We start from the raw sequence: 14,380 nt of genomic DNA on the forward strand, positions 1-14,380 counted from the left end.
TTGCAAAATTCTAGTCTTACGCCACACCAGGACCCATTACTCAACCTTGACCTATGGCGGTCAATTTTTGTTTTCTCTTTGACACTGTTCTCTCGTGTTTGTATGGCAATTTGCAACGATGCCGTGCGAGATAATTGCGTAATTCTCTTCGCGTGTCTCTGTACCTATCATTGAGATCGCACTAACTAAATTGTCTTTGCGTTCCTAGTTATATAATACAGCACTGTAGTTACACAAGTCCGTGTCAAAATAAGTTCCATTCCGGTTATCAAAATCAAGAAATTCCGGCATCGACATAGATATGATTAATAGTTGATGTAAAACTTATAGTTAATTATAAGAAACAATTATAAATATAGCAGGACACTAGGCAAACTTAAACATTCAAGTTAATCTAAGAGAAAAACCGAGTCACAACGTTAATGATTACAATTATTTATTTTATTTAAACCATGAAATGAAACTCATTATAAACAGAGTAAGTTGAGGAACGGTGATGCATTTGAAAGGAACCCCTAAGAAGCACGCTGAGGCTGGAAATGTTGAACCTCACCCCCTTCGATCATATTAGGCCTATGAAGGAAGGGTCTCTCTCTCTCTCTCTCTCTCTCTCTCTCTCTCTCTCTCTCTCTCTCTCTCTCTGTAACCAATCAGCATCACTTCCGACGAACCCTGCGGGGACACGTTTCCCCATCAGAGCTGACACCAATGACGCCAATAACAGAGCTTCATGATTTATGATGCCATTATAGACAATGACAATTTTCCTTTAGTCCCTCCACAATGCTTAAATTAAAGGAGAACAGAGGGCACATGTAGTTAAAAATGCTATGTATATATAATATATATATATATATATATATATATATATATATATATATATATATATATATATATATATATATATATATATATATATATATATATATGTATGTATGTATGTATGTATGTATATATATATATGTATATATATGTATGTATGTATGTATGTATGTATGTATGTATGTATGTATATGATATATATTTTTTTCCCAAAGGCAAATTTAATGCGATGTAAATTTAAGAGTATAAAATATGTCACGTGCAAATATATTGACAAACTATCATGTAAACAGTACATTTCAATTGCAGTTTTGTCCCTTAAGATGATGCTTTCTGAGGGTGCTGACCTTCCGGTTCTAGGTAATCTTTTTTGGGATGGGTCTGCTAACCTCATGGCCTTCTCCACCCTCGCTACAACCCTGGAACCCCTAGAGGCGTAATGGATTTTTCAGGAAATTTGCACGAATCGTTTCACCTTGGCATGGGGTCGATCTCTTTTGCTAAACTGGTGCGGAGAAAGTTGACAACCATATATATATACATATATATATATATATATGCTATATATATATATATATATATATATATATATATATATATGTATGTATGTGTGTGTGTGTGTGTGTGTGTGTGTGTGCGCATGCATTTTGTTAAATAATCGAAAATAACATATACCCAATGGGCTTATTAAGTATAATTCCTCTTGGGTGTATGTTTGCTCCCAGTATGGTGAATTGGATATTAAACATTTGGCATTTGTGGTGTGTGTGTGTGTGTGTGTGTGTGTGTGTGTGTGTGTGTGTGTGTGTGTGTGTGTGTCAAAGGAAGAGCATTAAAGCAAAAACACAACGGCAAGCAAGACCCGCTTCATCACGAAATGTCAACGATCAGCATTGCCAATCACAGTCTCGGCCACTTAGGCAGTCTGCTGCGAAAGGATTCCATCCTTTTAATTGGTTTAGTTTAGGGAACTTTTCCTTCTCTGCCTCATGAGGAGTTTTTATCTCTTTTAATAACTAAAGTATCTCGAAAAATATCAGCGACATATTCGAAGTCTTTCAAGTGACTTGACGGTTACAGAGGAGATGGCACACATGTTGAAGTTTATTTTTTTATTTTTTTTTTTGTACAATTATCAGGTCATGTTGCAGCATATGTGTTATTTCGCCAGTAGGAGATCGAACAGACCGAACATCTTCAGATAATAAACACTTCGTTACCTTGAAGGAAATTTATATCATCAATTTATTCAACACCATCATCACCATTCAACTGCAGCGGTTATCATCATCGATGCCTTATACACTTTTAAATGATAAAACTGCCACTTTTTAGTTACTGTTTACAAGGGAAAGATATGTAAGAAAATATGTGTCAATCGATCTCTAGTTAGGTATTCAAATAAGAGTACGCTAACATGATAAAAAGTTACTGTGTGACTTCAAAATTTTTTATAACTGAAGAGCCCGTGTCCTGCTTAAATAACAGGGGAATCCTCAAATGCGAACGAATGAAGTGGGGCACACCTACCTGCTTTCATTAAATATATTTCCTTTTCTTTTAAACAAAATCTTTCGGTACAAACGATTTACATCGTCGAAAAATACAGTTTCATGCTGATGGAATTTTAAAACTACCTCCCTTAAAAAAAGAAAAGTATTGCTGTTACCCACCAAATCCCTTTCTGAGTTATAATAATTAAGTCACATCCAGATTTGAGACCAAAATACTGCGTAGGCTAACTCCGTAATTAATGTGATTCTCCATTAATCAAAGCCCACCGACATAACCTTTGCGAATTAAATCACGCGATCAAAGGGAAGAAGAACGATAATCAGTCTTGTGTGTCTGATTAACACAAAATGAAGCAAAACTAATTTCCCGATTTATAACAATTTCTAATTCACCAAGGCAGCAACATTTTTCATTAGCACGGAAGGGAGAAGCTTCATGACTCTTAGTCGTTATAAGTGATCCTTCATTTTTTTCTCCACCTTTGTCAGTTTTCGAATAAATGCCCGTTGGTGTTGTTGACATATATATATATATATATATATATATATATATATATATATATATATATATATATATATATATATATATATATTATATATATATATATATATATATATATATATATATATATATATATATATATATATATAAAACGATAGCTCTGTAGTCAAAGATATCAGCCTTGCCTAACCACCGAGTCTAAGATCGATTCAGGCAAAGGAAGCAATTTACAGTACGCTCCTCTCCTGAAAAAATCCATTAAGGACGGGGTAGTTAGCTGAATGCGGTGGGTCGAAGCCTAGAGGGAGAAGAGCATGGTGGGAAAGCAACCTCATCCCAAAATACCTGCTGAGACCCTTTTGAAGCCACTTCCTCAGTCAAAGAATTAAAGTTGTATAAGTGACAAAACACACACACACACACACACACACACACACACTCCATGATCACTAAATCCACATCGGAAGATGAGTGAAAACCGGGTCATTATATATTAGTAAATATAATTAGCATGGGCAACGGATAAATGTATACCATACAATACTGAAAATACTTTACTGATGCTCTGGTTGCAGAATCTACTTAATTACATATAAACGTCAATAAAATTAACACCGAAAGATCCAGGTTAACATAATTTTACTACCCATGACAGGGGCGCCGTCTTTCCAGCCAACCAATTTTGTGATAATGGACGCTCAGCATAAGTAACAAAGCCCTGGACGTAAATATCACACAGCCAGGTTATGTTTCCTGGATGAAAAGTAAGGGTGGAATTACCTGATTTCTGAGCTATAATGAGAATGAAGAAAAATGGACGAGGCGAGTGAAGATTTCTTACTGTGAGTGTACATACTGAGTATAAAATATACTTAATTAGTCTTCATTACATTTAAACTAATCCACTCTTAAGGTAGAGGCATTAAAATATTATTTTAAACTGTTTTCAGTTAGTTATACGTTAGTTTTTTCTTCCCGAAATTATTATGGTTCAAGTCAGCCACAAACACCATGTATAATGGATGTGAAATTATATTCTAGGTGACGAAAAAGGACCCCTACTTTCATGGTCTTTTCCTTACAAAATCGATTTCAAAAGTTATTTATTGATACTTCTGAGGAAGACCGAAAGAACATTGGGGTCTCAAGAAAATAGCAGATTGATCTATCAGAAAATCAGTCGTAGCAAATAATACCAAACACTATGAAGTTTGGGCTGTTTGCTTTTAGCAGTTCAAGAGTATGTTTTACTCTCGCATAGCTTACAGTCCTTCTTCAAACTCCTTTGAGCAATTTCGTGCCATAAGTCTTCATAAAAGTCAAGCGAACCGTCTGAAACTAAATAAATCTAAATACAGCAATTCTAAGAAAGTGGGGTGGCGTCTTCGTCTCATGCTGTTGAAAATAAACAGGCGTAAAGCGAAATAGAAAAGGAGGGTGGCATGATACTGTAACTGACAAAATGGAATTTTTTCTCTCTCTCTTTATCATACAAGAATACCGAACGTAATCTTGGAGGTTTTGCGGTATGGTCTCTGGACCTCACGGCACACAAACACGGCATTTCTAGGCCACAAGCGACAAGTCAAATAGGGTCCTTACAATAATAAAGAATAAAACGTTCTTTCCTCGAAACGCAATTTGCAAAAGATTTCTGAAGTCCCATTTTGCAATTCTGTGATTTCAGAACTATTAAATGCATATACACCAACATTCGTCACACTTAAAATGTTTTCTTTTTGAACTTTCAAATACTGCAGCTACCAAACCCGAAAGAGTATCTCTCTCTCTCTCTCTCTCTCTCTCTCTCTCTCTCTCTCTCTCTCTCTCTCTCTCTCTCTCTCTCAGATATAAACCGATATTCGCCACAATAAGTTGTTTTTACTTTTTGAACTTTCAAATGCTGTAGCTACCAAAACCAAAAAAGTCTCTCTCTCTCTCTCTCTCTCTCTCTCTCGTGCGAGTATGAAATGACGCAACTTTATAAATAAATTTGTATCCCCAACAAAAGAAGCAGATACAAAGCTAAACATGCCTTGACACGAAAGAACGATGAAATACAAAAGGGGCTGTGTCATCAATCTTTCTCACCAGAACAACATTGGACCATGGAAAAAATATGAGGTAACAAAGCGCCTCAGCATTCAGACTACTCTCACAACAGACTTTACATAACACACACAAACAAATCAACTTACAAGATACTATATGTACTGTATTTACACACAGACACACACACACACACACACACACACACACACACATATATATATATATATATATATATATATATATATATATATATATATATATATATATATATATATATATATATATATATATATATTCATACATAATGTGCATGTGCAGGAGAGAGAGAGAGAGAGAGAGAAAGAGAGAAGAAGAAGAAGAAGAAAGAAGAAAATTCAACAAGCACGTAAAGAATGCTGCAATTAGAAAATGAAAAGCATCTCTTTGCATCATTAATTAATGGAATTTTACAACATGGTAAATTAGCGAGCAAAAATAACAGCATGAGGGAAGACAGTGTTCTCCTTTACTATATCGCAATATTCCCCTTCCTACGCGCCCATTAACTTAAAAATATTACTGATATTACTTCTGCAAAATGAGTAGTTCTCACTTCATCGCCCGAATACCGTTATATATTTCATTTTGGAAGCATTCAAACTGAAAGTTATTCAGATACAAATAAACTAATATATTCACGCAGTTAATGGTAAAATCCTCTTAATTCCAATGGCAACTAAGGCCAGAGGAAAGTGCCCATCACGGGGCTTTAGTTTTATTCAGAAGATTTTTCTTTTTAGTCAAAAATAATATGAACCCTGAAGGTAATGCTATCTTTACAATTACCATATCATCATTGCCATATTGTAATTCTTGTTATTTAAGAAATAACGCTTGAATATCTTTCTTGTTATTTAAGAAATAACGCTTGAATGTCTTTTTTCAAAACAAGGTCATATCAGGCTTGTTCTGCGATGATTATTATAACTAATGTTGTTTGTAGTGTAATTAAAGAGAATTTTTCCATTTAACACAAAGCGAGCCCCCTTACAATTAGGATATAAGGAAGCTAAATGTCTGCACACGTAATCCCAAGCTGAATCCACACCTTAATTAGCCTACACTTCAAACCGTTATACAGCACACTCAGACCTTTACAGAAGCGGAATGTTATTATAGTATTTTCTTCCATTATGCATTCCAACGAGGTGTTAGTAGAGAAGAAAAGTCACGTAGGCAAACAAATTTTTAAATGAAATTTCGAAAATGGCTTACGAAAGAAGATATGATAACCGTCATGCAGAAACGAATTAGTGTTTTCTCTTTGTAATAAGGCTGAGCAGATGTTCATGGCAATTAGCGACGGAGACAGAGAAAGAGAGAGAGTGACGGGGACAAAGGAAGACAATTAAAGTTGTGTATTATAGAATTACAGTGAAGTAAAAGCCTTCATTAACTTGTTGCGAGCAAAATGTAAACATTAACAGAGATGAATGTAAATGTGACCTTAGTTTGTTCTACAAAATAACTCCTAATTGCACGAATATGAAAACTAACTTACTACGAGAACTAGTAGCTTATTTACTTATCTCATCATGAGCCTTACGTCTAATTATTAAAATTTTAATATCAAATAAGACGCAACAGATGAGAGAAAATAACAGAATCGCAGTAGGGCCATAAACCTTCTGACAACGCACTTACAAGTTCAAAGTGATTTTAAACCAGATTCAAACAAGCTGAGCCAAGTCGTTACAAGTGCCTGCCGCCCTCCAGTCCCAGTGCCTCTAACTTTGCTCAACTAGCAAGAGTGACCTTGAACACAGAGAGAGAGAGAGAGAGAGAGAGAGAGAATGATACAGGCAACGTTGAGAGCAATGATATGACACTTACAGACTGCAAGAAGAGGAAAGGTTTATGAAGCTTGTGGTTGTTTTAAGAGGGTGCTCATTGGAGAGAGAGAGAGAAGGGAATATCATAAAGCCAGACTAGAGAGGACATACGTACATGTATGCGCATTAGCTTACAGACAGAATTCCCAAGGGTTTTTGAAAGCAGTAAAAGAGAAAACGGAATAAACTGTCATCACTTCGAAAGTATGAGCATACACCCGAGAGAGGGAGATGGACAGAGAATCAAATAACAAGCAAAAGAGGTTAACATGATACCCAAATCTGGAGCATCAAAGGAGTATGCTGGCAGTGGAAGACGTGGGCGTGGCAGAGAGAGCAAGAGGGGCATTGGTGTCGGTAATAAGGGAGGGTAGGAAGGTAAGTACTAGGGGTAGGGGTGATTGGGAGAGGGAAGTATTGGGGAGGGGGGAGGGGAGACGGTTAAGTTAATGCACAACATCAGCTCAGGTGGGTGTCATACATGCAATTCCATCATGCTCTTATGTATTCGTTAATAATTATGTTACACATTTGATCAGTGGCACTAACTTATTTTATGTTTTGGAAAACACAATTCCCTTCTTTGTAAAGTATTTTGATAAAAGTTTTAAATTTCTCCTTCCTGCATGCATAGCAACCAGAATACAGACAAACAGACAGACAGAGAAGATGAAAAAAGCAAATGCGTTTTGATTATAACGCTTTTAAAAAAACCATCGATTCTGATAGACTGCCATCAACTAAGCCAACATATCCAGACAAAAAAAAGCCTTTATTCTAAAATCCTCGCTTAAACCCCCACCCAGCTCGCAAAATGTACAAAGAGTCCAAAGCAAACACTCAAACTATGAATTAATATGAACCCCATATTCCCCCAGCGAAGTTTTTCCAGCGATCGGTCATCAGTGAGCCAGCCAGCCACACAGACAGACAAACAGACAGACAGCCATCCAGTCAGTATTTCGATGGCATGTAATGAGATATGGTATATGCAGCGTACTGATAATTTTTTTTTTGTAAATGTGCTTTCCTAATACTAGCACCTTTTCAACGTGTTTTTTGGTCTTATTGTTAATGTAATTTACACGTTAGCGCCCTTTCTTTTCTTGCTTGTTTTATGACTTTAGTTTCATACTTGACCCGAAGATTTATGAGTTCACGTTTATCATGACTCCACTTGCACTAAGCATGATTAATGATGACCAAGATGCATAAAGTTGTCGTAGTAATGATCCATAAATTAATCACGAAAGATTGAATCTATCACGTAATGAAGAAAAAAGTGTTATATTAAAAAACCGTTAATGCATTTTTTTTAATGCATGAAACTTGTTACCTCTCCTCTTCTAAATATATTTTCCGTGTGCGATATTCATCGTGCATTAAAAACAAAGCCCCTCCCTCCTCCCTTTCTGCCACCAGGGAACAAGGGAGTGAAATGACTATGATAAATCTTCGGGAAAATAGCCAACTTCAGAATTCTTACCCATTAAAGGGATCCTTTTTTTTTTTTTTTTTGGCACTGTGCTAATAGATCACAGTTCCCATTACTCTATAGCCATAGCTGAACTGTTATCATTGTTATACAAAATGTGCAAACATATACGTGGACCAAACATATGAAAGCCATTAACTTATCATGGAAGATTCCACACAGCACAATGACCAGTTGCAAAACAACAGGGTACAACAGGACAAAGAGACTAACAAACAAACAACACAAATGAGGGTATATTACCAAACATACAAAAGAATAAGAAATTGTCAAAACTATTGTTAAGCTTTTAATGTAAGTGAACAAACAGCACACCTTTCTCGCACGAGTAATAAGTATATAATAAAAAGTTAAACCATCATGTGACAGAAATAACGAACCTTACTGCCGAGGCATAAAATCTTTCTTTCATAATAAAATATATATATATATATTAAAAAATGTAGAAAGTGAGAATTAAAGTCAATTTCACTGGAGGGCAGAAAAAGGACTGATCTTGGGCCAAAAGAAACGAGCGCTAACAATACACTCTAGCAATGAAATGAGTGTAAAGTGAAGTGAATTTAGCTCGAGGTATTGGCTTTGCAACGGCACCTCTGACACCGAACCTCCCCTGTCTAAAATTCGAGGAGAAAGACGAGAGCTTGTGGTTAAGGAAATGCAACTTGTGAAATAGCACCGAATGGAAAGCAAAATTCCCCTGGGGGTCCAGCGTTCCCTCCAAGGTAATCCTGGACAAACAGAGCAAAGAAGAAGCGCAAGGATAACAAATACAAGTCAGCACCGTGATGCTGCAATTCCAGAGATTAAACGTAAACAGTGGCGTCTCTGAAGCAATGGAACCGGATGACTGCTATTTCAAAAGTAGCGATGACGTAATAGCAGAGAGAATGCAACTCAATAATTCCAATATTCGTTTCAATCATTTTTAACTTCAAATGCAAAATTTATACTTACCTACTGGAGAAATATATAACATATATATATATATATATATATATATATATATATATATATATATATATATATATATATATATATATATATATATATATATATATATATATATATATATATATTCACTATCTTATGACACATGATTGCCTCTCTTTCCCTTCATATATCGAGGTAAATGTGGACATGTCTGCCCATCTCAGTCTCTTCATAATGACCTCGTACACAACATCCCCCGAAAATCTGCCTGACTCTGAATTTAATCGATCCTCTGGTAAAAAAGCCAAAATGAAACAACCATGGTAAGCTGTTTCTCTGAGGGTTCCCTTTGATCAGATATGGTAATAACACAACGGCCATACAAAGTCGGCCCGTGATTAATCTTCAACCTCTCCTCTCTCTCTCTCTCTCTCTCTCTCTCTCTCTCTCTCTCTCTCTGACACACACACATACACAGTTTTCTTATGCCAAGAAAACCAAATCATAAAACGACAACAGTTAATCTGTTAATCATGAAGAATTATAATATATACAACAGGCGACGACTTAAAGCATTAAAAATCCTGATATTAGCTACAAAGTTAAAACCTTTATTAAGAAAACCACAAACATGATACACAAAAAGAGAGAGATAAAAGGGGTGTTAATTATTAGACTTAATTTCTCAAGACTGGAGACCTGACCTTTCAGCCGATAAGCGATCAAAGAACCCATAAAACATGGAAGAAAAATCCCTAATTAAGAACCACCAACAAGTTGCCGTTGTCTTGAAGAAGACAAAAGACGCAGAGAGATTATTAAACAGGGATCCCCAACAGTTCTACTGTACCAGTCGACCAATTCTCTTTGTGGTTTCATTTTAAAATACCTTAAAAATGTCCCGAATGACAAACTTTATATTTCCATCCACGAGATTTTTCCCAACAGAGGCGGTAGCACAGAGTTGCCATTTTGTCTCTCACCTAAAATTCTGGGATGACACTGCCAGCCCTATGTCTTATCCCAAAGTATGTCGATTTGACCACTGGGACCGTATACCTTCTCAGTATTATATATGTATATTAACTATATGTATAACAACAATATATACTCTGTATAATATAATATATATATATATATATATCTATATATACCACATATATATATATGCCTGCGTGTGTGTGTGCGAGCGCGCAAGTAGATCTTCATGTAAACATTTGCAAAATACATTCAATATTTCCTTCAAAAATCATCTTTTCGTAAGAAAGAACAGTGCAGTCTTTGTTGAAGTAATACGAATTACGAACATACGGGGTGCTATACTGTGCGTCACGAAGCGTGTAAATTATTACATTGTTTCTTAAATTACTTCCTTAACGAATCATTTTCTCCTGTCTTCATGTCTTCAAGGCTGACAGGAAACACCCTTCTGGTGACTTGCTGTTCTCATTCTTGACGAAAGCACAATTAGAGTTTCCATGATGGATATTAATTTCCTGAAGCTTTTGCCATCAAAACTCCGAAGAAATGATCGCAATGTACGAGTAAATACAATCACATGTATGCTCCGTACGAATTCACTTACACATTGTAGGATTCTAGAGAGAGAGAGAGAGAGAGAGAGAGAGAGAGAGAGAGAGAGAGAGAGAGAGAGAGAGAGAGAGATTGTTAAAGGATTCACCGTGGTATAAAACTACATGTATGTTCTATTCGAACGTACTTACACACACACACAGTATGGTTCAGAGAGAGAGAGAGAGAGAGAGAGAGAGAGAGAGAGAGAGAGAGAGATTGTTTAAGGATTCACCGTGGTCTAAAACTACGTGTATGTTCTATCCGAACGTAGCTACACACACACACAGTATGGTTTTGAGAGAGAGAGAGAGAGAGAGAGAGAGAGAGAGAGAGAGAGAGAGAGAGAGAGAGAGAGATTGTTTAAGGATTCACAGTGGTTTCCATGGAGACTCAGTGAGAGGGAGAGGGAGAGGTGAAGGACTGCCAGGCAGATGCAGCGAATATACCGTTAATAATTTCCCGAAATCAAATGACAGATTCGATGAATCCGCTCACTGTGGCATCCCAGCGTGACAGAGAGCAATAGTCCGAACTGAAGTCGACGATAACAATAAAACAGTACGACCCACCGGAAGATGATCACGGTGAATCTACAATAAAAAGAAAAAATCCTTTCCTTCACTTATGGGCGCATAAATGATAAAATTCTTCGGTGCATCGGAAATTTTTATCATGTGCAGGAGAAATAAAATTGATATTTTCTCATATTAAATCATATGAGTTACAGTCCAGCTTCTCTCTAAATAAGAAAACATAAATTCATGCCAGAAATAATGAGCTTCGTGACAGAAATGAAAGATAATACTACGTTTCTTGATAAATGAAATACGGCAAGTTCTGAAAAAATATATAAAAAAATGGTAAAGTTATGATAAAAGTAATTACGCTGATGATAATAATAACAATGTTTAAAGTAACTGCCAAGTGAAAGGCTCTACAATTATTCCAAATTACCAAAACATTATATTTTTAAAATAGCATCCACTCAGACCACCACTCACGGAACCAAAGAAAAAGTCCAGCTTAGCCATTTAACGTTCCGCTCACAAACACAATAATGGCGCTCCTTTGCAAACGGCAAAGTAAGCACTGTTCGCTCAAGTGCCCGGCCTGAATGCGCTCATCCCTTGCTGGCTACAGGACTTTTTTGCCCACAGGAACTCCAATAGCATTCCACATCTGGCGAGAGTTCTGCTTCACACATCCATGTATTAGAAAAGTGCACAGAGTCCCTGCACATTCCACTGGGATTATAAACGGGGTCTGCTTACGAACTGATAAATGCAAATGTGAAAATGCACCTTAGTGATTACAAAACCACTGCATGACATTAGATGTATCACATTATCTGTTAATGTATCATATTTTATACTTCTTGCTTATTACACACATCAAATTTATCCTATATGTTTGACGAATAGAAATGATTCATAAAAAAAAACATGCACAACGCTCACTGTCAAGCATAATTTTATATATCTTCCGCTTCTCAATAACACCCACATCACTATATCAAAACTTCCAGATCAATATTTGGAACGTAACACAACCGCTGGAAGGAAATATAAGGCGATATGTGCTCCACGGACGAAAGAAACAAAACCACAAGACTAACGCCATCGGGGCCGGTGTGACGTAGGAGCACGCGGCAGGAGGAGAGAGAGAGCCCCTACAACCTTCCTCCGCCACCAAGGAGTAGTGACTGAGACTGTCACAGGTGAATGGCTGCAACCTTCGAGCCGTCTCTGGGCAGATGGGTTTAACCAGAACCTATGCAGTCCCTCAGCCTTGCTGCCCAACAATAAACTCTGAATGCCCGCGCGAAAGATGCCCGGCTTGATACTGTTCAGCCGTTTTCCTGCCGTGAAATATTCGAAAAACTGCGTCGTCATTCGTTGATTTTCACGAATCATCGTTCACTGATCGTATATCTTTTTGAAAGGGCACATAACAATTTTGTAGCCTTTGGTAATCTGACTTTTGTTTTTAGATTAATTCTAAAAAAAAACGTAACGAAAGTGAATATCAAAATAAATTTACCAACATAATCCCTTCGTGCAACAGTACTTGAAAGATGGACCAAACTTACAGCAATGACGGCATTATTCATACAAGAGACAAAGGTGTCTTCTCTTACTATTTTTCCTTATTTCATTGATAATATAAAGAAACAAATGCAAAAAAAGGCAAACATACATACGCAGGCGGCAAAGGAAAGGTTTCCATAAATGATATGAATGAAAGATTAAAGAAACAAAACCAGACACTCATCCTTACAACTTCACCTCTGACTCTGACCTCTGGCCAGCCCAAGGCATTCCTACTTCTCAACTGATATAAAACTAGGCGTGTCATATTTAATGCCGTATCATCCTTTTTTTTCGACCCACTTAGTTCATTTACATTTTACCAGTCCCACGCACATACATACATGTATATACATACATACATGATCGTGTTTAAAACTGATTTTCATAATGATTTTGTTAAAATATTTTTTAACTTAATTTCTTTTAAACTGGGAAGATGTGAAAAATATAAAGCTTATACAATACAACCGATGTTGATTTACACATCACCGATTAATAAGAAAACAAAAGAATAGCAGACGAACAAAAAGGCACGGACCTTCTCAATAGGATAAAACAAACAAATGAAAGTAAACAGCGATTTTGTGTAACCTTGGTCAACAAACAGATACCTAAGTTCTACGAACTAAAAGCATGGACGTCAAAGTTCATTTTACCGGCGATAATGCCGGGGAAAGACCCTTGCTGCTTGGAAATGGACACTCTGGCTACACATCTTGATCTTGTTGCCAATGACACCAAGACAGACAGAAGGGCCAGCACGCACTTACTTGTCATTCTAGTGAAAAGGTCTTGTTTGCATACATCATAACCAATCCTAATCGCTTGCTTAAAGAAAACAAAAGAAAGAAATGAAAAGCAGTTATCTAACTGTGAGATAAAAATCGTGTAAATAGTATATCCTAGTGCTAATCAATAAAAATAGAAAAAATATTTTAAAGAAAACGACATTACACAGTCCAGATGAAAAGACAGTCAACAATACTTCCATTAGTGTAAACACTAAGGAAAATCGACAAAGCTAGACACAATATAAAGAAAGAAACGTATTCAATGAAAGGGATGTTGAGGCCACAGCCCGGACGAGCCTCTCTCCAGGCATCAGCTGATCATGTCAACAAAAGGCGTTCCGTCAGGGCAGCTAGCGCACTTCAAACGACCGGAAATTTCCATAAATTTACATTTCTTTTCCATTTTCCTTCGCATTTTCGAAAAGGAAATCTTATTCTCCAATCTTTTAGGTATCTGAATTCAAAGAGTGCTCTATGTAAACTTTCATTCTGTCTAAAATCTGCATCTTATAACTAATGAATGCTTGAGAAGTATCTTGCGACAAAAGAATTTCACTCTTGCAAACCAAGATGCGCAAATAACCTTGAGCTGCTAGCGTACTTTCCCTTCAAACAAATTGTTTGTCTTTCAACTCAGACTGTCATTACAAAGTAGAAAGAAATTTGCTTATAACAAAGTGAAAAGTCTAAAGTTTTCACGTGAAAATACGAGAATGCTAAGTACAAAACAATGAA

General features: G+C 36.5%; 1 protein-coding gene across 1 annotated transcript in view; it reads right to left on the bottom strand.

Annotated features, from left to right (window-relative positions):
* LOC136835433 (uncharacterized) overlaps positions 1-12,477 on the bottom strand; it is a 49,653-nt gene extending 37,176 nt beyond the window's left edge. Inside the window, exon 1 of the mRNA XM_067098974.1 lies at positions 12,380-12,477. The gene's annotated coding sequence lies outside the window, so the exon portion shown is untranslated. The remainder of the gene's footprint in view (positions 1-12,379) is intronic.
* Between the last annotated feature and the right edge of the window lie 1,903 nt (positions 12,478-14,380).

Source organism: Macrobrachium rosenbergii, chromosome 55 (genome assembly GCF_040412425.1).
Source record: "Macrobrachium rosenbergii isolate ZJJX-2024 chromosome 55, ASM4041242v1, whole genome shotgun sequence".
NCBI lineage: Eukaryota > Metazoa > Arthropoda > Malacostraca > Decapoda > Palaemonidae > Macrobrachium > Macrobrachium rosenbergii.